The sequence below is a fragment of the Amblyomma mixtum genome, chromosome 2 (assembly GCF_055824585.1).
Source record: "Amblyomma mixtum isolate Tamu chromosome 2, ASM5582458v1, whole genome shotgun sequence".
NCBI classification, from domain to species: domain Eukaryota; kingdom Metazoa; phylum Arthropoda; class Arachnida; order Ixodida; family Ixodidae; genus Amblyomma; species Amblyomma mixtum.
Window position 1 is genome coordinate 95,280,466 of NC_143013.1, and position 26,782 is coordinate 95,307,247.

Sequence of the window (26,782 nt, forward strand, 5' to 3'; positions counted from 1 at the left end):
TGCATAGTGTTATCTGTGGGCAAGTTTAACAGTACGCCACGCCTTACTGAGAGAAGCCAGGACAGGAGGGTCTAATGGGACGTTTCATGGATATCGTTGTATCAAGCACTACCCACGGTAATGGCTTGAAGTTCTACGACTGTGGGAGTTTATTGTGACCGCTGCAGTCTTTTAATATTTTCGCAACGCACAAAGGTAGGCAGGACTAGAAAAGACGTGGGCTTTGCTGAAGAATAGTAATGCAGGACACGAAATAGCGGTGATGCGGATAGATTAGAAATGCTTCACGATGAGTGGATTTCACTGGTGCAAACAGCCACTCCTAGGCTATTAATCAAATTACTGATTGAAAATAAAGCGCTTTTTTCACAACCAACAACGTGCACTAATAATCTAGTCGCTTATTTGCGCTCGAAAAGGGAACAGAAAAGCAACAAAGTATGAAAAATTTTCCTTCGTAATTCGATTTACACTTTGATTGGGACTGGAAATGCACGCGAGGTTTCTGTCTCCAAAATTTAAAAATAAAGAAAGTGAACCAACTACTTCAAGGTTCTAGCTAAACTAAAATTAAGCATGATTCGAACTCACGTGCTTCTCCTATTTCGGAAGCGTGGGAGTTCCCTCTCAATGTGGTAGCACAGAAGCCCCATCAGGAAATAAAAGCGCTGTTTGTCACATAAATGTTAAGATGTAATCACCGGAGATCGGAGTAAGAGAGAGGGCGAGGCGTGTAAGGAATGGAGTTCGGCGACCAAAGAAAGAGGAGGAGGATAGGCTGGGCGGCCAATGAAAGAAGAGGGTAAGTGGGTAAAGGGGAGAGGGGAAACAAGGTCGGTTAGCACCTGTTGTCAGATCTCATCTCTCGGAAGTAGTCTGCGTATCCCTTTCGCTTGTTATGTGGGCACTGAGACCTGTGTCGCTGCGTTCCTAATACAGTTCGGACGGCGAAAAGTTGTTTTGTTTCAGTAAGCATGTGAAGTATTTCTTCCGCTATGTAAATTCACGCAAAACCTGGCCTTTGATTGTAAAAGCAGAGAACATTTGCTCAAGCATGGTCCAGAAAGCTTTGTCGCTGATCGATACTTAGGAGGTCATGATGACTTACTGACAATCTCTATTTTACTTTTAGCTGCTTTCAGCCACTGTTCTTATGAAATGTGCATTTCACTCCTTTGCAGTGGTCAATCGAAACACGTAAGAATCACCAGAACAAAATGCTAGTACGGGGAGTCATTGTCATCATTGCATGCGAAAGCCAATAACTGCGTACTGGACATACTACATTCTCATCTGCACTAGTTAAGTACAGCTTCATAATCCAGCTTATCCAGCTTGTTCATGCAATTTTATTTCGCAAGAGCACAACTCCTTTGGCACTAGTATGACAGCTAATTTTCTGGCTTAAGTACCCGTTTTTCGAATGACTGGAAACTTGCACTGCAGAAAACTATCTCAGCGAACGCTTTCGTACAATTGAAGTGATGCTGCTTTCTGCTAGTTTTGTATTCATAGCAAGGTCGACCTCCTCACTGCGAAACGTAGAAACTTTGGCTTCGCAAAGGTGATCTGTGCATGGTTTTTTGTCTTCAAGTTTACTGTTTTAGTATTGACCCAATGAACACTGAATTGCAAAGCCTAAATCACCATTTTCAGGTTCGTTAGAACGTACCATTCTGCATGATAGCATAGCTCATGGCACTCCTTGAAGTGATCGGCTTGTTGCCGCTAGGTCTCACTTTTCTCTGCATCCTTGTTCACTTGATTCGTGTCCTGACATTGTTTTTTTTTTTTTTTGTGGTAAAGACAATATGTACGGATATGAGATTCCTGCCTTTGGTTTGCCTTTCCCGTTTAGGTGTGCGCGGCGCGTCTGCGGCTGACACTTCAAGACGACCTGTAAGCACACCGGTGTAAACGTCATTGAATAAAGTGAAACATCATGTACTGCCCGCAAGACTCCTCATACGTTTTATAAAGGTCTCCGTATCAGATCTTCCTAAACGGTCCGGTCTTTGCACACTCGAATCATGGCGAAAGTGGCACCACCACAAAATGATGTTCAACATTGTTAACAAACAAATAAATCTAGATTTTCAAACATACATACAATTTAACACGGCACGTCCTACCCGAAAAAAAAACACAGCAAGGCGATTTTGGTACCCCAATGTCGAACAAAAAACACAAGGCTTCCTTTTTCCCAAGGACTATTGTTGAGTAGAACGGGTTGCCGAATGAGGTGGTGAACCTGTCAGCGTCCGAATCCTTTTTGAAGCCGCTGTTCCCTACTTGTGATTGCTGCGCATTGATTGCAACTTTTTTGAGTGCCACTTTGCTAACAAGTGTTGAATTCAAGTGTTGTTCTTTGAGTGATGATTGTTCATTGCATAATTTTGTTCGTGTTTTGTATTTCATTGTTCCTTTTGTTTCTTGTCGTCAACGTACGACAATGATTTGTAACAAACTGCATTGTGTTCATTTGTTTTGCCTTTTAACTAATAATGCTTTGGCGGCCAAAAGGCTGCTAGCAGTATTGAATAAATAAATAAAAATAAAAGGGGATAACTTAGTCATTTAATGACTAAGTCATTAATGACTTAGACATTTAATGACTAATTCATCGTGTACCTTGAAAGCGACAGGCATTAAGCTAATCGTTCAATGACTTTTTGAAGTCTCTCTTCCCCATGCTAATGGAACTGTATTTGGATGCCATACGTCCGTGCTTGTTTCTGCGCTTGAGGCCATTAGGCACTGGAAGGTAGACGGTTGCTCTAGCGCAATGTCTCTCTGGAGTATATTTCATGTCCGTAGAAAACCTTGCATATATCTCTGGTGCCCTGAATGCGTTAATTCACCGCACATCGAAGGAGGTTTCTGCAATTTAGCCATTGCGATATTGAGAAATGTATTTACGTATGTTCAGTGACGTTCACTAAATGAGACAGACAGAAAGAAAAATCAGCTAAATGGGACGGTGTTCCCCAAAATTCTATGTCAGCCTGTACATATCGATACCTCTTGATTTTTCCAATACTTCGTATCATTAAATTAAACGCTGCCTCTACACAGCAGAACCACTAAGTACTCCTCGGTTCTTCAAATTTCCCTCGGACCTCTAGAGAACTGGAATTATCTGAACTTTCAGGCTGTACTCCAAATCTTTTGTTACTTTTATTTCTCTTTCTTGTGGCATGTTCTCGATCAGCTTATTATTACAATGAAATGGAACTGAGGGGAAAGACGTTCAAAAATAACGAAAACACCATCATCTGTCCTCTTGAGAAAAGAAGAAAAAAGTGCAGTTTCCACCACTGCCGGCGTGAAGAAAAAGAAATGTACTCTTCTCAAGGTTATTGCGCTTTTCGTTCCTCTAGAATTAATTTTTTTTGTTTAAGCTGTCATTGTGAGACAAGACATCATCGAAGAAATCATCAGCACATCAACTCAAGAAAAAGAAGATATTCCTCTACTCTTTGCTTGCTTTCGGTGACTGTTAGGTTCCTTTAAGTGTGTTAGCAAATAATACCACGGTACATGTCTTTTCCTCAGAGAGGTCTTTTAGAAATGCGTTTTTGCTTGAAGAAGGGCGTAGCAGGCAATTAAACTGGGACTTAGTCAAAGACATGTTGCTGAAATTTGAAGTATATAGTCATGAGCATAGCGATGAAAGGAGACATTTTCAATTAATCTGGAGCTGTTCTCGCCGCAAAAGTGTATTCCTTTTCTGCAGAGTAAGTTCGACTGGGTGAAGGCAAAACAACTGGTGTAAAAAGACATTACCTTCTTTATTTTCCATTCCCAGGTCGCAGGGAAGATAGGCCAAGTACCAAGAAACGCTCAAGCAACCTCCTCAAGCAACCCTTCTGCGTTAAATATTCTGTTCGGACCAGAAATTCTTCGAACCGGTTAGAATCTGAACTGAATGCCGCTCCGCAGCCGAACCCGACACTGAAGCTAAAAGTAGTGAACCCCAACCCGAACCGAACCAGTAAAAAATTTCGTTTCGACACCCCTGTTTTGGGACATGTATGTCGCTCGTAAAGATATACAACGAATGGTCATTCGGAACGAAGTAAGATTCAAGGCCAATGCCCAACAACTATTTGAAACCAGAAAACTCAAGCAGTCTGTTTTGTTTAAAAAAAATTGACCTGTCAAAATTGCAGTTAGAGCAAAAGAGTCTTCTCCCGCTATTCTGATGCCATTCCGCGATGTTAGGAACCCGGTCCAAAACAGGTATTGCTTAGAAAAAGAAACCTGTGAAATGTTGCGCCTCCTTTACGCGGCGCCAATACTTTCTTATATAGAGCCTCTAAATTTACTGCGACAAAAAACATCGATCCACACGTCAAGGAGCAAGGGGACACCTCGGTGCTGTGATTTAGAAAACGCTGGGAACACGGGTAAGAGTGGGCAGTATAGCATAGAAAACGAATGACCAGACGTACGTTGAACCGGAAAACCAATTTCACGAGGCCTGACTTTAAATCACGCTTTCTCTCTCTACGACACCCTGTTTCACCAGACCTGCGCACGACCAGAGAAACGGAACGGGAAACTGATAGGGAAAAACGGCTGCGACAAATTTTCTAGCGACAAATGTTTTAAATGGAGAGAGAAAAAATAAATTACGAGCATATCTTAGAACATATAAAGAAAGGGCTTAGGACAGCACGTTTTAAACTAGCAAGAGCACTTACTGTGGCCAAAGGCTGATAAATAGGAATAGCATCAGCCGAAAAGAAGGCCGTCGCGGTGTCGGATGCACTATTGGTTCGCTTCCCTTTGCTGCGACGACTTTTTGTTTTTTTGCTCCTATTCTCCGCCCATAAATATGCCCTTTTCCTCAGTGGCTCTTCAAGGAGTGTTAAATTGAAAACCTTTATTTCTTGGACTTGTTTCTGGGTATAGAAGCGAAGTGGAAGCAAGACAGAATGAGTTGTGGCGTCTAGCGTATGGAGGTCTCCTTTTGCAGAGGGAGAGCATTTGTGTTGCGACATGTTCCAGAGAAAAAAAAAACGTTAAAATGTAGTGTTTCTTGAAAGAATTATTTTAATTTTTTTCGTGAATCTTCAACGTTAAATTCATATGAATTAAAAGTTCAACCTTAATCGCGTGAATGGCATCAAGTAGAGTTTCTGTTGAAATCATCAAACTTTTCCGAGTGTTCCGTTTTTTTTCGGCAGGCTACTTTTTTGCACTTTCTTTTTTCCCATTTTTACGCGCAGTGAATGCTCTTCCTGATGAAATAACATAAAAACAGCGCCTAACATCAATGCATCAACAGCGCTCGTACGCTTAGCTGCAAGGTTTAATAAAAAACTGCTTTTAGTTGCACAACGCAACGAGAGCATATCGGGGCAAACTCTAGCGGCATTTGCCTAATGTTGCCTTCCCTTCTTGGCGACGTGTCTGCGATGGGTGTTCGGTGTCTCGACAAGGTTTGAAAATCCAAAGCATTTCCAAGTAAAAAATCAAATGCGAGCTGGCATAGGCTATGGCTGCGCGGTTATTCTTAAGAAAGAAGCCATGTTCTCATTTGTTATATTCTGCAGTCACTTTAGTCTCTTTCACAGATCTATTTTTTTGTAATGGTCGGAGAGCACTTGCATCGAAGTACAACCTTAGGAGTAACAAGCACCGTTCGAACGAAGAAACCACCTATCACAGCCGGGACCAAATATTTTAACAAAGCCTTTTGGCTCCCGTAGCTGCTGGCACGTGCGGCATCGCGCTGAAAGTACAAGCTTCTCTCGGATATTCGGCAAGTTGCATACATAACTGATTTTCTGTAGCCTTCAGGATTGGTCGAGGCCGGTGCGGGTTGTATTTCCAAGGTATATTTTCCCGTGTAGGAACAGTTAGTTGTCATTATCAACGTGTTTACAGAGCATCTCACCACACTTCGTACATTTTTTTACGATTAGAAGGGTAATGTTCTCACGGAGGTGAGTGCTATTCGCTACTGCCGGACGACAGATGGCGCGAGTTCGTTATGGCCGGCATAAAGTAAGGCAAAGCGCAACACAACTATCGCAGGCAAGGTGGCGCGTAACGCCGCACCGACACAAAAGCAAACCCCCACCCGTCCGTAGTTTAGAGAGAACGAACACAATGTGAACTTTACTGTGATTGAAGTTAACGGTTCGTGGACACGCGGCTTAGGATTGGGACCTAATAATAAGAGTTCACGAGTCTAAGTCGGCAAAACGCAGAAATCACAGAAATCATTATTCGGAGAGGTTGTATTTGGAGGTAATACTTTGTAAGGCTGTAATATCAGCAAAAAGGTCACCGCCTTCCATGTTATGTCCACAGTAGTACAGAAGCCTCAACCGTATTCCTCCAATTAACCCTCTCTTGAGCCAGCTGCGGCGACCTTGTCCCAGCAGAATTGCCTAATCTCATCAGCTACCTACTTAAAAGACAGTAGGAAAAAAACATCAGACACTATTGGAATCTGCCACGCCCCATTTCGAAGGAGGCATCTAAGTATCCACACAGGATAGAGGAGCACAATTGTTACTACATTAATAAAAAGAGCTATCTCATCTCAGTCTGACCCGCCGTGGTGGCTCAGTGGTCATGGGGCTTGGCTGGTGACTCGAAAAACGCGGACTCGATATCGCTGGCGGCCCATGCACTGTGCAATGTGAGTGCACGTTAAGAACTCCAGGTGGTCGAAATTTCCGAAGCCCTTCACTACTGTGTCCCTCATAGCCTGAGTCGCTTTGGGACGTTAAACTCTCAAACCTAAGCTAATAAACTGATCTCAATTTAACCCTCATTACTCCATCCGCAGCATTCGTGACTAGAGCGCACACAGTTTTGTGCGCATTGACAAGGCGTGCAGCGCCAATCTGCTGTCAACATCAGGGAAAGCCGTAAGGTAGAGTGGCGAGTACAGCGAGTTGAACTCGGAAAGAGGAAGGCGGGTACCACAAAAACTGCCTGACGCTACCTACTTGGCGAAGGTTGCCGTCCTTGATGGTGATTTTTCCGCTCAGAATTTGCAGGAATGCAGGTAAGCACCAGTGTTTGCATTTCGTGTAAAATAAATTCGAAATAAATTGAATTGAATTGAAATGAAATGAATTGAAGGCCACGGCACAGTGCGAAAGACGCTAGAGAATGGCGCCACCGGTTTCTTCGGTATGCAGAATTAATGAGCGGAGGTACCACCCCAAGATGGTGCTCCTAGAAGCTAGATTGCATATATCTCTCTGCTTGAAGTGGCCGCGTGGAAGAGGATCTTGGCCATTACGGACTTGCGAGGGGGAAAGAGTAAACGACTTTCTCGCACTTCAGCTACACCTTGTTTGACGATGCGGGCAGAGTAACTCAGAGGTTAACACGAGTGTGATTTGCTTTATTCGTAGGATCACGATGTCTTCCGTCCTTTTCTCGTGACCCACTAATGAATTATCTATCTCACATGAAATCGTGACATCGTAGCTAACCGAGATGCCAATACTTATGCTTATCATGAAGCTAACGAAAGATAGTGTCCTTGCCGGAGACAAAGTAGAGGTCACGGGTCGAAAAAACTTACTTGTCATTTTCATGACTCTCACACAAAATTTTGATTTCTAGTTCATCTTTTGGTTGAGGCGTTGCTCCATAACGTTAAAAAGTAATTACAAAATACCATACTTGCAATGGTCGAATTCTGCGAGGTCAGCTCCAAAGGTGCTTCAACACTGACTAAAGAATTAATTTCTTGCCAGTGGCAGGAGGGAATACAGCGATAGAGTAAAACACAACGACGCCATTTTTACGCATGAAGTTATATAACGTATTGTTTTTAAGTTATTTAGATGCAAAACTCCACTCTTCTGTAAAGTACAACCTAATTTTAGTTGTCGTTATAATCATCAGCATCGTATCACATCTGGCAAAACATTTCTGCAACATGGCCGTCTTCCACTTTCCCTTTCTCCACTGTTGTCTTAAACATGTACCCAGAGGTTCAAACATCAGCCGGCTCGCGGTAATGGGACCGAAAAACAGCCGTAAAAGACTTATTCTAATGAGATCTATAAAATAAATTAGAAGGTTAAAAAGTAACTGCACCACTCTTGGAAAATTCTGCGATATTCAAGGACACAAATCTATAGGTAATGCGTGCCAACTGTTTTTGTGCTAGCATTTAATATAGAGACATAATCGACGGTTGAATTTTGTGCTTGTTCTCAAAGCATTAGAATAGTGCGGGGAAGTTAGATGCGACGTCATAGAAGGTAAGATTTCGAATTACCCTTGATGTCAGGCATTGGCGTTTTTTGTTCAAATAAAGAGTTTATGCGTTGTAAATATACCGGCACCTTCGAAGACATCACCATGCGTTCCAGCACTTGGCAGTGCGCGCTGCGGAGAGCTTGAAGGCCATCTTGTTTTTAGTCCGTGATTGTGCCACCATTTCAGATGCTAGCTTCGATTGTTTTACCTGCGAGTTTTGCACATTCGACCCCTTTAAGCTCGTCGACTTCTGAAACCTATGCAGATTACTTTCGGCATTACAATTTTTCTACAAAAGTTTCTAGATTCATCCCTGCAGTAAACGCAGCTAATCTACGACTGCTGTCTTTTAACACCTGATATCTATCTTGCACATCAGCGGCCGTTTGGATGAGTGCGCCTGGTTTTTTTTTTTAAAAAAGAAAAAGGCGGACAACGGCATATTAAAATTGCGTCTAGAAAAAAGTTCTGCTAATCCCCACTTTTGATTTTTTTTATTGGAAACCTCATTCACGTGTAGTATGAGTATTGAGCAAAGGGGTACGCATTTGAAGTATAAAAGCGAAAGTGGTCGCATAATATTGCGAAAGCATTGTAAGGCTCATGAGGCGGAAAATCCGGGCTTCTCGTACATGTCCATGCCAGGCGGTCCGAAAATACACGTGGTCTCTTGACGTTGTCGGCAGTCCTACATCATCAGGAATGAAACATCTAAAACTTCTTAAGTAAAACTTCTCCCGAAGTGGCTTTCGAGCCCACGCGAACGCGCATAGCACTGCTTCGCTGGCCACAGCATTAGGGTAGTAGGCCATGTCGCAACCGAACGAAACGCCTGCATGCTTTCACGTTCACAGCACGCGAGTGGTGAAAGGTGCACTGTAGAGACCATAGTATGGTAAGGTCATGAATTAGCCTAGACTTCAAGAGGGAACGGAAGGAACTAGTGAAGCAGAAGTCGATTAAAGAGTTAGCGGTCAGACGGAAAGGAGATGAACTCAGGATATCGTTGCAGAACGGATATACGGCTATAACTTAGGAAGACCACCTTAATGCTCAAACAATGTACAATAATTGCAAAGCTATCATTACGTAGTGCGCTGTTGAAGAATGCGGCGAAATAGTTCGACAGGTTAATGACAAGCTATCTGAGGAGACGAAAAATTTGATTAAGAAACGCCAATGCATAAAATTGTCTAACCCTTCGAACAGAATAGAATTGGCAGAGCCAAAGGTAATTATAAGCGCAAGGTAGGAGACACACCGAAGTTTACCATGGAGAATATCAAGCATGCATGAAAGAACAGAGGTAGCTTAAAAGAAGTAAAGAGGAATCAAGGCATAGGCAAAAACCTGAAGTACTGGCAAAGAGACAGAGGGCAATCTCATGAACAACGTGGACAAGATAGTTAACATAGCCCAAGAGTTTTACAGAATTCTATAGAGTAAACAGTGTCAACAGGATATTAATGAGAGATGCAGTAGCCCAGAACAATAGGACGTCCCTCCAATAAAGAGCGAGAAAGTAAAGAAAGCCTGAGGAGCAGTGCAAAGGGAATGCAACCGATGAGGATCAGGTAACAGCAAGTCTCTTGAAGGGCAGAGGTTAGGTTGTGCTAGAAAAATTGGCTGCCCTGTACACGCAGTGCCACATGACAACGAGCGTACCAAAAGCTTGGAAGAACACTAATCTTAATTCTTAAGAAAGGAGACGTGAAGAACTTGAAAAGTTACAGACCGACCAGCATACTATACATTGCCTACAAGGTGTCTACTAAGGTAAGAGCAAATATAGTCCGTACAATCGTAGAGTTCAATGAACCAAATGATCAGGCAAGCTTGTGTAAAGAATACTACACAATGATCATTGTCACACTATCAAGCAGGTGATAGAGAAATGCGCAGGATATAACCAAACTACTGTACCGAGCGTTCATTGATTACAAGGAAGCTTTTGGCTCATTGGTAACTTCAGTAGTCTTCAATAGGACTGGGAACAGTTGCGGATAAGAGCTAATGAAGGATACCCAAGTAACTTGCGAATCTCTGATGATATTGGCTTGATAAGTCACTCCAATGAGCTGCAAATCATGATTAATTAGTTAGACAGGCAGAGCAGAACTGTAGGTCTTAAAATTAACATTCCGAAAACCAAATTAAAGTTTAACAGTCACACAAGGGCAGAGCAGTTCACAATTAGTAACAAGGTGCTGGAATTGTAACGTAATACGTCTACTTAAGCAGGTAGTGGCCGCTGATCCGGATCATGAGAGAGAAATAACTGAAATAATAAGAATCGGGTGGAGCGCTTATGGCCGGTTCTCTCAGGTCATGAATGATATTATGCCGATATCCCTCAAGAGGCAAGTATACAAAGGCTGTATCTTACCGGTACTGACCTATGGAAAGAACAGGTGAGGCTAACGAAAAGGGTTCAGCTCAAGTTAAGGTCTACGCATCGAGGTATGGACAGAAAAATGATAGGTGTAACGTTAAGAGACCGGAAGCGGGCAGAGGACGTGAGGGAACAAGCGCGTGTTAATAACATCCTATACAAAATGAAGAGGAAGAAATGGGCTTGAGCAGGGCACGTAATGCGAATGCAAGGTAACCGCTGGTCTCTAAGGGTAACGGAGTGTATTGCAAAGAAGGCAAGCGTATCGTGGAGGGGGGGATTAGGTGGGCCGATCAGATTAAGCAGTTTGTGGTGATGCGGTCGCCGCAGCTCAAAAAGGACAGGGTTAATTGGATAGACATGGGAGAGGCCTTCTCCCTGCAATGGGTGTAGTCAGACAACCGCTACTGATGATGATGACTGATTCTAATTTAAATTGTGTAAAAGGCACTTATTAAAATTTGTCAAAGCTAATATTTTCTTACGCCATATCGTTCGTGAGAAAAAGTTATATAAGCTCTCAAAACCTCTTTTTTGAGAAATTAAAAAAATATCCTCCGAAAATTCCAAGCTCCCGACTGGACGTGATAATCAATAAGGTGAAAAAATTGCATTTTTGAACTCGCTAGTCCTATGATCGCAAAATTTAAAAATTATTTCTTTTTTTTTTGGGGGGGGGGGAGTGGGGTAAGAAGTCTTAGTCAAGAGCATCAACATCACTACAAGAAACATGGACATGTGATATGGGCCTGCAGTTATAATCCGTCCGGTCCGGATACCGAACCAGGGTGAACATTAGTTAATTCTTGGTAATTTAGCTCCGCATAATCGGGAGCTCGGAAAAACAAGCTCCTACAATATATCGACAGATTGTCTTGCGTGTGCGTGCAACATTATCAGTTTTTGGTTGTTAAATGTTTCGTTGCAAATTAAGATTCGGCCAAAACTAGAACAGGATATTGCTTTCTATCCTTTTTGTTATGTTGTCGCGAATTGGTATTGGATGCTATGATGTGTCCGTGTTGCCAGTAATCACTAATGAAGGTTGTTATGAACAAACGATGCCGTTCGTTTCCGTTAAGGAAAGTGCGACTATGTAATAAATAGCTGGCTACACCTGCTTACTTCGGCACTTGTAGTCAGGCCTCGAACTCGTTTCCCTGCGTCACTGGCCACGAGGAATAGTTCAGCGGCCGAATAGGTGCTTTTATCTAATCACTAGCTGAATCAAATACTGAGCTTGTGCGCAAGTACTTGGATGTTTATAGTGCAAATGTTCTTTAAAAACGGGCATCAATATACAGGCTACTGTTGCTAAAAAGCTCAGAAATGATTTTCATAAGACAGACACTCAAATTCTAAAAAAAAATTATGTTCTTGTACAGTGTAGGCACATAGTCAGTTGCTTACCAAATCAAAGCAGACACCAGATACGGAGCGTTAGATGTTATAATCAGTGAACCATCAAGTTAGGACACGAATCCGGCTTTTTCTATTTTCTGAAAAGTTAACGGCCCGCCTGCCACCATTTACAGTAAGCGCTGGTTTGTTCTGTAGTATGGAGCATTGAGTGGTTGGATAGACTAAAATGATGATGGCACATGCCCACTAAGGGGAAGTGGCCAAGACACCGGCAATGCATCTCTTTAGAGAAATCTTTTTTCTTTCTTCTTCTTCCATTTTTGGCTCGGCTTCAAAAGGTGGAAGAAAAGGCAGAGTGAACAATGACGGCAGAGCAACTGGAAACCACACGTGCATATTCCGAACAACATTCAGAAGCACCCACTGCTCTCCTGTCTTTCTGCTTATAATCACTGCATGTAAGCCGATTGGCCCACGGCGGTTAGTCATGAAAGATGATAATTTTGTGTTGTGCCCGACGTCTCCACTGCAGTTTTGCAGAGCTGCAGCCTAACTGCTATAGCACCACCACAGCTGCTGTCAAGGGCCTGCCAGCTCGCAAAACTTTAAGTAAAGCTCTTGCTCAGAAAGCGAATGTTGCTAAGCATGTTTCGCAAGGGCTTTGTTTGCGTGGCCGCACCAATCACAGCAGATAAAGAAAAGGGAACGGGGAAGTTCATTCCCTAGGGTCACGTTCATTCCCCATGAAACAACTTCAGCATGCAACGTTTATCCCAAGAGATAAGACCTCTCGGGCGATGCAGGTGGTAGGCATCGGCACGATGGAATCTGGCGCCACGTATACGTGCGAAAGAGCAATAGAGAAATGAGCGCGGAAAACAGACGATAACCAAAAATAATAAATGGCCTGAATTTGGGAAGAAAACATTTTCGGGAGGGAGGAATAATCAATCAACGGGTAGCAGGTTCGCTCCTGCCTGTTTGCAGGCAGCGCCCTGCGATTAATCTTTGCGCTGGCAATGGAATTAACCGCAAGCCATTGCTGGTCTCTTAGCACAAACTTTTTAGGAGAACAATGACGCGGTATGGGAGTTTCATAAAGGTGATCAGGGGCTTGAGAGATTTTCAGAGGGAGGGAGTGTCCCGCTTAGGGTTGGAAATATAAGACAAGCGAAAGAAACTGACGAAGCCGTATATAAATAAAAAACGACATAAAAAGCTAGCGTAAGACCGAATTTACGAAAAACAAGCATTGCGGCATTACTACACGCGCACACGGCAACATACATAGGAAAACGTTCACTGTAGAGTGAGCGTCTACGGAGATGGTAGAAGGCCGAGCACAGTTATGGGTGATGTGTCTCCGGAGAAGTGATCGTCGAATCTAGGTATTCGGAGGAAGAACTGCACCTACGGTGGACTGCGACACCAGAAGCATTCCACGAGCTGGCATCCACATGACGTTTTCCAAGAAGCTGCCCGGATTAAAGGGGAGGCCCAAGACAGCTCTGGGAAGAAGAGGCCACGGGGGACCAGGAGGCCACACAGGGCACCAAGAGACGAACCAAAGAAACATGAGAGATAACAGGCTGCGGGAACTCGAAGGCCAGGGGGACAGGTGTGAAGCACACGGCAATATAGACCCGCATTCGAACCGCTACCGGCTCCAGGCTCTACGGACACACATCCCTTCTGGACCATTTTCTTCATAATTTTGCTTTCGTGACACGTCACTGCAGCGCTTCAAGTGCCTTGCTGGTCTTCATTGTCCTCCTCGGTACAGCCCAAGCCCACACGACTGTTTCCCTAAATACAGAAATTTTAGAGGGTAGTTAAAATAAGTTTCACCAAGTTTTAAAAAGGATGGCGGTATCTATAAAGATTATACTATAGCAGGTTTGAGGGCAGTGTTAACCAGGTCAGCGTATTTTGTGATACTTTCGAGATTTTATTTGTAAATGACAAGTTAGCTAACTTGTTAGCGTTACTTCAGGGGGCAATATTCAATGCAGATGTTGTAGAGCATGCTAAGAAATTCGCATGTTCACTTCAAGGTAACTTGAGCGTTGATGACACTTTTTTCGAACATTAAGTAAAGTCCATGAGATTTAAAACCCATACATCAGTGTGCGCTCATCCGTCGCGATCATCGAACTGTCATAACCACACGACCGAAAGAATTCGGTTGAGCAAAGCAGAAATGAATGAACGGACAACCGTTCACGCAGGCTCTCCCGCAGCGAGCACGGCTTTTCCTAAAATCATGGTGTTGTAACAGGAAGGAAGAACGCCGCCGCCGTTTCAGGGCACAAGGCTGGAAATAACTTGCAGTCTAGCTGCGTCTCGCCTGTGCAGCAACACAGTAATTCTAGTAAGAAGTGCCCACTGTTGTGTAATCGTCGCGGCTAGAGCGATAGCGGCGGCGCGACGATCGCGAGAGCTGGCTATAAGATAAGCCGCGCTGCTCGGCCACCGGACATTCCACTACAAGCTGTGAAGGAATAAACCACGTTCGGTTTTCCACCCTCCTGGCTTTCGTCTGCTGTCCCCGACAAAACATGACACCCACCCTCATTGCAGAACCAACGCTGTTAGCGATGGGCTGCTTATTCACTGCGCCTTTACACGACCGAGTCGCTCCCATGCTGATTTCAGTTGCTTCCATTATAACAAGGGTTCGAATGGTCATGTGGCGATGTACAGTCTTTGTCAAAAGTAGCCAGGCTGCGTGTGTTTCTTCTCAGTCGTATATTAAAGCTATTATGCCAGCCCTCAAGCTCTAAATCTCTATATGGTAAGAAGAACCCCTGATCTCACCTTCAAAGACCTTTTTGATCTTTAGGGCAGCCGTGAGGACTCTATACGAATTAGAAGCAAAGCATGGAGCCTGGTTGCTTTTGACAGACTGCACTTAAATGGGCATATAGCAGTATGCGTTTTTCCGTAGTCTTGCACCTATCTATATATCCCAGCTAGCGTCAATATGGTTTAATTATTGTCTTCGTAGCTGAATATGGAAGTTAAGAAAAGAACTGATGTTTTTTTTTTTGCTTTTTAGTGCGAAAGCAGTACTTCAGAATGTTGAACTGGCTCGCGGAGTTCGTATGAAACTTGACCTTGAGGGAGTACTGTTTAGCCAAACCCTAAATAATCGTGTATATATATATATATATATATATATATATATATATATATATATATATATATATATAAAGCGTTAAAGATCACGGCGGCGACCCGAATTGGGTGAATGCGAAAGCATTGATGCCTCCTTCACATTCACCGTCTCTCTCTGCTTAACTTTAGAATGTTTGCCTCTCTTTTTGCCTCTTTTTTCTCTTTTGACTATATGTTCTGTATGGTTTGGTCTCTATGGTCTGTATGGTACATCTTTCCAAGAATATATTTGCAAGTATGGTCAAAACTTTGTTTTATTTGGGAAACATACAGCCTGTCTAACATTTTATTGATTGCATCTTCTGATGAGAATACATTAATGCGATGACTAGTTTTTAATATCTCACTGTACTGACTGCCATTACAGCAAAGTTGGTGACCGTGTTGTACCAGGCAGCTCGACTCTGCTGGAGTACAAAACCAGCTCAGCTAGAGAAGAATGATAAACTAGAAGGTCACAAAAGTACTGGCTGTCTCCTGTATTCTGGAGAGAAACAGCCACTTATAAGTACTCTGAGAAGTTAGTCCCAATTGATTTGTGCTAAAATTGACTTCCTAAAGAGCACGTGACCTTCGATGAAGGGCTGCATTTCAAATATCACACCAACAAAAAAAGAATGCAGCGTCGTGCTCACAGTAAAGATAATTTAATGCGTCACTACGTAACGCTGATAACAGATTGCCTGAAGAGTGGATTCTTTGCAACTGGAAGTAGAACCCAGTTTTCTAGAAAGCATTGCTCATTTTGGTGGAAGCGTTGTGCGACCAGGGCAAATAAACCGCAAAATGACCTGGAACATCCTTCAAATAGCAATGTTTATTCCCTTGTTACATCCCTAAAAAAAAACCTGGACGTCGCCTTTCATGAACATCTTTGAAAAGCTTTAGTGCGCGTTAGATTTATTTAAGAATAATGAAGAAGCGACCGTGCAAAGCGCAAAGATTGCAGCAAATTCCTCCTGATGCAAACGCTTTGACAAGAAGTCATTTGATGTCAACGACAATAGATTGCTTGCCTTCATGATCTCCTATCCCCCATCTGAAATATTAATCAGAATGGTCCATATGAAAAGTGACTCGAAGTGTCGCAGCCCCACGATGTCATGACGCACTAAGAAAGACGGAAACAGGAATATTCTCCCAGTCTAATCGGTGTCCTCAAGCTATGCACTGGAGCACAGGTTAGAATAACCAGAGGTATTTCTCACGCTCAGTAAGGAAGCTAGAGTTCTGCGTTTGTTTTGCAAGGACCGGTGTTGATCGCGTGGTTCCAGAGCACCTAAGCATTGCAGAGAAGCGGACGCCAACGCATCATCTGGCATTCGGGCGGTCACGAAGTATTCACGAAGTATTCAAAGCTATTCACACGAAGTAGTCCAGCAGCGCTCATCATTTAGAGAATATTTAAAACCGTCCCACTGATAGCGAATCTTCTTGAAACACAGAAGGCTTAAAAGTTATAGGGGTCCCGCGGGAAATTTCCCTGACGCCATGAACCTATGCATTTCATTTAATAAGCTTAGTGAAAGAAGACTCCACCGCTTTTTTTACCGCTAACTCATTAATCTCATCTATCTAAGGAAGAAGGTTTTAGCCGGCTTGTTAGCGTCGACATTTCTTAAATGAGCTTACACACGAAGTGCGGCCTCGCACCTATCTATATCACAGGGCGATATAGAGAAAGTTATGACTCAAGCAGACTGCACTCTGGAAGTCTGAGCATATCAGCTTTCGACATTCGAAAACTTGTTTGACAGAGCTATGCTTTGAGTTTCTTCTAACGTAGTACTCCATTTTGCCACCTCTTACACGATCTATTATTCACATTGCATTGCTGTGGTTAAAGCGCCCAGCTCAGGATCCCATGGACGCGCGTTAAATTCTGGCTGCTTCATCCGCATTTCATTGGAGGCGAAACGCAATGTGCCCGAGCAGTGTGCAATATCAGTGCGTTTGAAACCTCAGATAGTTTATATAAATCCGAAGCTCTCCACTACAGCGTTCATCGGAGCTCATGTCGCTTTGGGGTGTTAAACGACATAAACCATTCCTATGCATCGTATAACCTATACCATCGTTCCGCTTTCTTTCTATCCTGCCATCTACTTTTTCGACAATTCGGTTGTTAAGATGCCCATTGTGCACTAAGGCAGTTAACATACCGGCGGGTTTTTTGTTAGCAACGTTTCATCTGAAAACCTCTGCGACTTTTTCTATATCAAAAATTGTCAGGTGCTTCCGTAGTAGGTATTAAATAATGTCGACCGGAATTTAAGTGGTTGACGAGGGAAAAGAAGACTGGTCAAACCTGAGAGACCGGAAGGTATTAAAATCGTTGTGAAATGTTTTTCCCGCGAATAACCATTAGCTTTAACATTTCTTGTGCATGACGTTATTTGTGTCAAGGTATCCTAATAGTGCAAAGCACGTGAAGCTGGAATATATGCTTAGCCATTTTGGACCCAGATAAATGCGGCCTGAATGACCTCAAACAGTCAAAAAAGCTCAAAAGAACTCTTTGCATGGGACAAGCTATCGTGGCCCGAATACCCGAGCTATGAAACAGTGCCCAACGGCGCAACTTTGATATTGAAGAAAGGGGGATTTTCCCGCAAGGTTCGTTTATTTTTAGTTTATTGGAGATGATTGGTTTGAACATAGATATCCAACTAGCCAGATTCTCCAAAAGCACCCAGAACAAAGTTCATTGGAAAGAAGGAAGGATTCCACGCTTAACTGGAAATAAGGTAGCCAGTCTTACACTAACAACGAAGAAGAGATTACGATGGTTTCACGTCACCTAATGACCAATAGAATGACGCGCGACACCTATTGGCAGTCTCGCGTCGGGAAGCTGTAAAACCTAGTTCTGCATTGTGATAAGTGCTGTTGCAGCCAGCAACACATCTATTTATTTTACTCCTTTGCGGGATTCATTCGTGCTCGAAATAGCATCACCGGCGTATCGCAAAACTCTCCTTCGCTCAATGCCGCTGTGGCCAATTCGCGTCGCTTTCTCACTCTGGATGCGCTCGCCGCGCCCGTGGCGCACGCGTTGCTCCGGTGTTAGAAGTGCATGGTCTCTGTAGAGAAAGAGCGTCCCTTCCAGCAAGATGTCCGGGCAAGGAGACCAGGCTCATGGGTGAAACTTGAAGCAATAAAAGCGGGTTTCCTGGAATGGAAATGACATTTATGAAGACAGGTAATATGATCACGTGCAATGAATTATGTGGCTTGATTGCATGCATGAAAGTGTTTTTGTCGCATTGAGCTTCGTTGTAACAAGGAGCGCTGTATAAGGCAGCGCCCATGTCTTTTTTTATGGGTCTAGCAACAGTATTTTCCTGAAAGCGGGAAAGTTGTCGGGAAGATGCTTAATTAGTGAAGTTGTACTGGAAAGCTAGCCGTGGTCTAAACTACCCAACTTTCTGCAACGAACCAGGTCGGGTCAAGCGGAAGCTACGAATTAGCTCTCGTTAGGCACTCGCGTGCAGTGCACCAGTTAACACCACGGCCAAAAGGGAGCCTTAGACAGAACAAGTTCTTTCCAAGCGTCGCAAAAGGTGCTTAGTAAGCGCTCGGCAGTTACAGGGAGCCACCTAGACGCAGTGTCCTGTTTAGCGACGATGGCCTCAACACACTCGTCGTCGGGATCCCATTATCACGGGCGTTTGTTTCTTCGTCGTATGCAGTGTTGAAAGTTTCCGGAGGCACGATGCTACAAATTAAGTTCCATAAGCCGTGTCGTTGCGTATTTCGTAAAGATTGTGCGTATATTATCTAAGGAAGCGGAAACAGTCACTTATCTTGCAGCTAGCAAAAAATACTCCTCCAACACTGCCTCAGTGCTCGACGTAAGAGCGTTAGGTACGTCAGCTTTAAATGTTTACATCAGTGTGCTCAGAAAACGAGGAGAAGCCCAAATCCAAACATCCGCGGTTGTTTCCTTTCCGGATACATTCCTTATAAGACACAAACATCGCCATCTACGTTATGAATTTTCCAATACTATTGCGATCTACAGCCACCTTCGGTACATCCGGTATATTTCCTCTTTATACGAGTTAATAAATTTTATCAGCATGTGCATCGCAACACGACGAATCGTTTGCAATCACCCGATACCCCCTGCGACTAACGGTTCTCACGTAATGACCGTCTGAAGTTCCTCGCAATGCGGGGTGTGTTGTCGGAAAGGTCGTCGTTGCAAATTGCACACATATTTTGGTCTTCATCTCAATTAGTAATTTTATCCTCAGGAACATGCGAAGTCATTTGACAGCACTTGGAACATTCTGCATCAAACGGGTGACCACCAAGTTTTATGCAAGTCATGGTCTCGAGGTGCGGGGTTGAAGAGAGAGGGGGGGGGGGGGGGGGGCGGGATTGTCCATTTCGATGGGCGCTATACTGGCACATATAAAAGGGATTGAACGTATAGGTATCAATTAAGGTGCTACGCTCCATTGCTATCAGATATAGTGTGGCCACGTGGTTGCTGTTTTTGTCACTTTCATTGTAGACAAACGCATCATTGACAATAGCTAACGCTCTTAAAAATATTCGCGGTAATAAATACCTTAGCATAATTAGGGCTGTAATCAATGCATGCACGGGCTTAGGGCCCCTCCAGCACCCAGCTACGATTGGTGTATACTGTATCCACATTTCATGAAGGTGTGACCTAGTGAGTCAGGCGCAGTCCAAGTATTCCTGTCGTGCCTGTAATTAATAGCGCTGCCCGTAAGCTGGAGGTGGTCTCGTGTGCAGGCTCCCTACTGAAAAGTGGACGCACGAATCAGCGCACACTAAATAAACGGAACGTGGTCATTGTCATATAATATCATCATGAAAACAGCGAAGAGTTGTCGCAGGCGTTTCTGCATCGCCAGTGGTGGTGGTTGTAATTTCCTGAACCCTTGGGTAATGGGAAGCCTTATGATGCGCAATGAAGTCAAGTTGTTCTGGCGACTTTAGGAAAAAAATGGCTGTGGCTTAACTCAGTTTTGTCTAGGTGTACGTAGCGAGAGGTACGGTTAACCTTATTGTTTAGCATGGTTATCTCTAAGGTTACATCTTTATCGTTTATCTTGGTACGTCTCAGTGTTTCGGTTTTGATGGTACCTATCATTAAGTTATGGTTACGTTAATGACTAGACATTTTTAAAGTCTGACGCATTTTTTTCAGTCTTCGCAGCTCGTTGTCTCCTCCTGGTTTCATTCCGTCGTTGATCCACGGCCCTGGCACGAGATGCCGAACTAAACGACGAACCGCCCTCACCTGAATCCACTCGCTTGACCGCTTCGTACTTAACGCTTTTCTAGGCGTGTGGCTCGTTCTTCCTCCGTCTCCTCGGCTCGCTGCCTCCTCTTGGTTTCGTTCCGACGACGAAGCCTGGCTTCTTTTAGTCTCTCCGACTCACTTTCCATATCTGCCGACGATTCCCACCGAGCCACCCCTTCAATATATACGATCCAACGCCGGCTCCTCTGCTTTTGCAGTGCGGTTTCACCGGCTGCTCCTCTGACGTCATGCCAGATGGCGGGGCACGCGGCGCTGCCAGCTGCGGCAGTTGCTAGGCAACGGCTCAACTCGCGGTGTGGCCACCGACTACAGCGAAATGGCGAGAATACGGCCAATGTAGCTGTCGCTACAAAAAACACGGCAAGGAATACAATAAATTCCGTTGTGCTGCTGCGACTGTCGAACCAACTCTGTGCTTCTGCGACTGTCGACGAGACAGAACGTAGGGCACAGGGCAAGCGCGCACTGAGCACTGTTTATTGAAAAATGGGGGTATATTATCAGAGTCCATGCGCAAACGCAGTTCGGTTTATTCAAGCAAATTATTTCAGCAAGCTCTCCCATATTCAAACGCTCCTTTGCGTCTTTGTTAGTTTCACCTCCTCGCTGTTGACTTGACATAGGGTGTGCATACGCACAAAGGGTTTAGGGCTCTTGATTTTGTCCAGATTATTTTTATGCGCTCTTAACCTTCCTTTCACACATCTACGTGATTGGCCTTTGTAACTCATGCCGCATGACAAGGGAATATTAAAGACGATAATTGAATCACAATCCACGAATCTTTCCTCGTGTGTTATTTCACATGTCAGTCATTTTCTTCGTACGTTTGTTCATTTTATGGCAGAGGCTCAATAATTTTCGGGGATGCAGTACAAACAATGGAGAACATCGCACCTACGTGCTACTTTCTTTAAAGCGTAGGAAACATTGTGTACATACTGCTTGACGACTGGATCAGTAGCGTGCCTGCATCTTTAATTTTCTGGGTTCCTTTGCTATCAAAACGCTTCTCAAAATTTTCCTGTGCTACCCCGTTGTATGCTACACTCCTTTACACTAGCTCACAATGGGCTGAATGATAGCTTAACAAGATTTTTGTCAAATATTTTCAAGTACGTCCAGCATGGGCGCCTCCCACTTAGTTTTATCTCTATGTCCAGTAATATAATCACATAGTTCAGCGGAAGCTCGTACGTGTTATATTTAGTTTGGCTATATATACTCCCACTGGCCGACCTCAATGTACAGCCGTTTTTGTCGACTGTTCTCGCCTGTATAGAGGCGTAATAGTGGTAGTTAGGTAAAGTTAAAATATGGAGGCGATGACAGCGGCTAAGAGGGGTGAAGAATAATTTTTGTTGCCCGATTTTTTACGCCATTAATCCCACTGAGTTTAACTTGTTTGGCCGGTCGCGGTCCTGCACATGTTCTAATTTAAAGAACTTAACAGGAAGGCAAATTTTACCATGAAAACGGAAGCACTTGGAATGAAGCGGAAGCATGTACAGGCTGTCTATTTAGTTAAAATGCGACATATAACAGTGATGACAGATTTTAGGTTCTTTTTTCGCTCATAAAAGAGAATTAAATCCGAAACTCTCAATTCTAGGATGTTAAAACATCTTGCGTATCTTTCATGGTATACGCCAGAAAAGCCTCAAAGAATAGGGTACCACTCTCTTTTCTCTTTCACGCCTTCTTTTATCCCTTCCCTTGCGACGTGGTTCGGGTGCCCCCCGAGATATGTAAGACAGTCACTGCGTCATTTGCTCCCCTCAAAACCAATTTTCAGTTTTCAACTGCAGTTTGCACTCTGGCGTGGTTCTTTTTGAAAAATGTGCCAGTCACATGATTAGAAACAAAGACCTTAACAGACTAAGAAATGAGACTGGCAAGTCGTAGACAACATTTTATAGTAAGGAAAATAATGCGAAAATAATAATGAGACAGTCTCCTTCCGAAGACTGTGTTATTAAGCTAGTTCTCTTTCTCTTCCTGGCGCGGCGTGGGAGATATGGATTTCTCCGCACTTGGCAGAAGGAGGTTGACGAACTAGGAACCAGCCCTGGGGAGAGCCGGTATTACGACATCCTGTCAGCACCAGGTTACACAATCTCGCTCCCGTGTCGCGGTTTTTGCTGTTTTTTTTTTTTTGCTAGAGCATGCATAACCAACTCCCCTAGCAATTCCTGCTTCTCAGTTAGGCAATCTGTGTGCCTCTCCTGCTTAAATCAAGCGTCGCTCAGCGACGAGAGATTTTATATTGTCGTCATTGCTGCTTCCATTTACTGGAGGAACATTGGCTGCAGCTGTTGCCCCAACCTTCATTCCTACATTTCTTTGGTTGGACGTAGGCAGTCGGTCAACGTTCGCTGTTTATTCTGTAAGCGAAAAAATGTATGCAGTTTTGTCATACCTTGCGTGAGCAACGACACGTTGATACCTAAACGAAAGAAGATATGACAAGTTTCAGTTTTCGGTCGTCTATTTTACGAGAACGGTATAGAAGTTGGCGGTTCTCACTGTCTCGAAGGCACTAACTGCCTATGTTTCGGAGTCTGACAAAGGGAAAAGGCTAAGCAGGAAATTTTCAACCTCTATCTTGTACTGCGCGCGAGTATATTCTACTTTGCTAGTCTGACAAAAAGCTCCCACCAAACCCATGAAAACGGACCTCGGCAGCAGAGCAACATTAGAGAGGGGTTGTCCTTCAGACGGGGAAAACATTCACAAATTTTAATTCGTTTAGCCTTGTGTTGGTAATGTGTTTACGTTAAGTAAAAAGAAAACAAAGACTTCTTCAGATGTGCAATAGTTGAACACGACAAGTCGCTTAACTATTCATCCCGCACACGCTCAAGTAGCTCGCAACGTCTCACTAATGCTTCGCTTGTGACAGATTGGCTTGCACTCAGCTGCTCTTCGTCCCTCAGCCGATATGGCGCTTTGTACACAATCGTGTATAAAGCGAATATTCAGGTTTTTCTGCGACTGTTCTACACTTAGCACTGTTTTCTTTGTTTCAGGAGAATCTCATGTTGCCATCTTAAAAATGCGGTGGCTTTTTGTTCAATCTACCCATCGCAGTAAACATTTTTTCTCAATGTGTAAGCTTTGTGCACGTCGTGCGCCATTTTAATGAATGCAGATTTTGTCTCTCATATTTTTTTTGCATTTTAGGAGCAATGTTAATCTTCGAAACGGAAAGTGATTCCATAAATTCTCGGGGGTTCATCTAGAAAATTCTTGGATTTCTATTGATACTTTTGAGAGCAATTGTGTATGCGCTTGTGTCGCCTTTCTCGAAATGTGTATATGTTCAGCGCTAAAACATTTTACTAGATCGGTATGCGCCGACTCACCCAAAAAAAGTTTTAATCTGAGTTTTTAACAGATGCAGCATTTTTATAAAATTTTTCGCATGGGTTTAAAAATTTTCTTGGTTTCTTGCGCTGCAAAACTAACCAATTGGTTTCCTTGGCGTATGTGTGTAGTTATGTTTATGGGGGTTTAACGACCCAAAGCGACTCACGCTATGAGAGACGCCGCAGTGAAGTGTTCCAAACTTTTGAACACCTGAGATTCTTTACAGTGAAATGACGTCGCACAGCACACTGGCCCCTGGAAATTTGCCTCCATCGAAATTCCACCGCCGCAGCCTGGATCGAACCCGCGTGTTTCGGTCAGCAGGCGAGTGCCATAACCACTGAGCCACCGCAGCGAGCGTATGAATGTACTGCTTAGGTAGGCTATGTTCGTTTTGAATAGAAGTAATCAGCGGCGCCCGAAAGGATTAACAATGCGTTACGCCTTCTCGGACGCCTTCTCACACCCGTTTGCAGCCAGAAGGAGGTGGTGGAGACAACGAAGGACTTGCGCTTTTATGAAGGGTGATTGAGGCGCTCTGCGCGAAAGAGCGCCTCATATCTATAAAGGAAATCAATTTGATTGTGCCGCCCTGGCGGGAGTGCGATTGGCGTTGAGCGTTTGGAAATGCAGAACTGACGGATGGACGATAAGCAAGATCCGCCGTGGTGACTCAGTGGTAGCGCGCTCGGCTACACAGCCGATGTTGCCGGGTTCGAGCCGGCCGCGGAGGCCGCATTCCGATGGAGGCAAAAGCGCAAAAGACGCCCGTGTGCTGTGCGATATAAGTGCACGTTAAAGATCCCAAGGTGGTGAAAATTATTCCGGAGCCCATCACTGCCGCAACTCTTTCCTGCTTTCTTCTTTCACTCCCTCCTTTATCCCTACCCTTGCGGCGCGGTTTCCAGCGAGCGCCCTGATATGCAAGACAGTTAATGAGCTGTATGCTTTGCTCAAAACCAGTTTTCATTTTCGGTGAGGAACTTGATGATTCATGGGATGCGGCAGTAACTGCGGATTGCAACGTTTAGTGCGAGAGGAAGTGGTGATGGCGGTATTTTAAGAGCGAAAGCTTTACTACCTTCATCAAGCCAAGGACATCGGAGCGGTACATTTGACCTTCAAGGAAAGGACTAGAGGTGTGTCAGCCACGTGATTACCCGCAGCTGCAGCCGCGCGCCGCCGCTGCTACGCGCATAGAGTTTCTTACTATTACCTAGAGGGAAAGCTAGCAAGCCGTCTATGGGAGCTTGACTAGAGGCCCCTCGTGACCACTTCAGCCACCATGGGCGCTCAATGCATCATGGGGCGGTGAGCTACCGACTGCGGAACTACAACTTTTGGCCAAACAATAATGCAAAAACAAAGCTGTTCCATAAATACAAACGTCCTAACATTCAATATCCTGTCTGTAAATTGCAACAAACGAGCAGAAAAGCCTTTAAGTGCAAAGTTTGCCCAAAATAAGAGATGGCTAGCTCTTCTATCGGCCAAGTATTGAACATTATAAAAACTAATATTTCTTGCTCAACAGGCGCGCTTTTAAAAGGAAATATGTTTTCAAGAAAATTTACTTGCTTAAATACTTTAAAGGTTTTTTAATGGCATTTTGGAAAAGTGAAACTTTTTATTAGCGTTGTGTGTCGTTGCGGTTTTACTACTATGGTTTTTACACACTGCATTCGCGCGAAAGTCGTCTGCGCACACACGAACAACGCTTCCGGAATGAAACTGGAGCAAAATGGTTGTTTGAGCTAGTTGGTACATCTTCAAAAGAATAAAACATCTCAGTAGTGCCACTCCGTGTTCCCGAAAAACTACGACTGTCTCGCAACAAGTAGCTCACCGCCCCATGATGCTTTGAGCGTCCACGGTGGCTGAAGTGCAGCGCCGCCAGCTTTTCCTCTAGGTAATAGTAAGAAACTCTATGGCTACGCCAGCCATTGCCTCGCCAGTGTTGTCCGTGCGACTGAACACGTGACTCGCCGTTTGTTTGAAAGGTTGACGGCGCCGCTCTCGCATGCATACTGCTTCTAGCTATGAATGAAGTGCATGAAGGTAGGAGAGAACTAAGGAGAGGCTCCGAAGTCACATTCTACGAAGCCGCTCACAACGGAAAGTTGGCTCGGCTCTCCTCCGTTGTTTCTCTCTCTTGGCGCTCTTTCTTCTCCGCCGAACTTCGGAGCGAGGCTCGCGAGCGGCTCTGGTAACGCCATTTTGCTCGTAAGAGAAACTTCTGAAAGTGTAGTGCGTAGTTGCGTTCGCTGCATCATTAGCGTGTTTTAGTGCGCAACTCTTAGGCGCCCGTTTCTGCGTTTCCCGGCGTCGCAGTCGCCGTTGTCCGCTGTAATCAGCAGTGGACACCCTTTAAGCTGCGAAACCAATGGAGCGGGAGCATGGAGAGGCCAAAGTAAAAGCGCAACCTCGTCCCCTCCTTAGCAACCGGCGCGCGAGTGGGGGGTGCAGCTGTGCATATCAACTGTGACGTCACACAGTAGCGTTAGAACGAGCGCGCGCCCGTCGGCGGTGACAGCGACACCGCCGCTCCTTCGCCAGACGTCTCGTTGCAGTCGAGTGAGTGAGACGCATGGCTCCGAAGCGGCCCAGTGATTCCGCGCGAAGCGGTTCCGGGAAGCGGCAGTGGGTTGACCACAAGCCTTTCGCCAAGCACACTTAAGAATTTACAAAGTGTCGGTATTTTTTTTGAGGAAAGGAAACGAGCAGTATCTGTCTCCAACAGCTGCGAAACCAGTAGAGCAAGGGCTTGGAAAGCAGAGGGTAAAATTTGTAAATTGGTTTTTCACAAAAGGAAATGCCGAGTATCTGTCTCACACATCTCGCTGGACACCTGAACCAGACAGAAGGCGCATAACTGCCCTCTTGGAAAAGTGGTCACATCAATCGTGCTTTAAGCAACGTGGCGGTAGTGATAG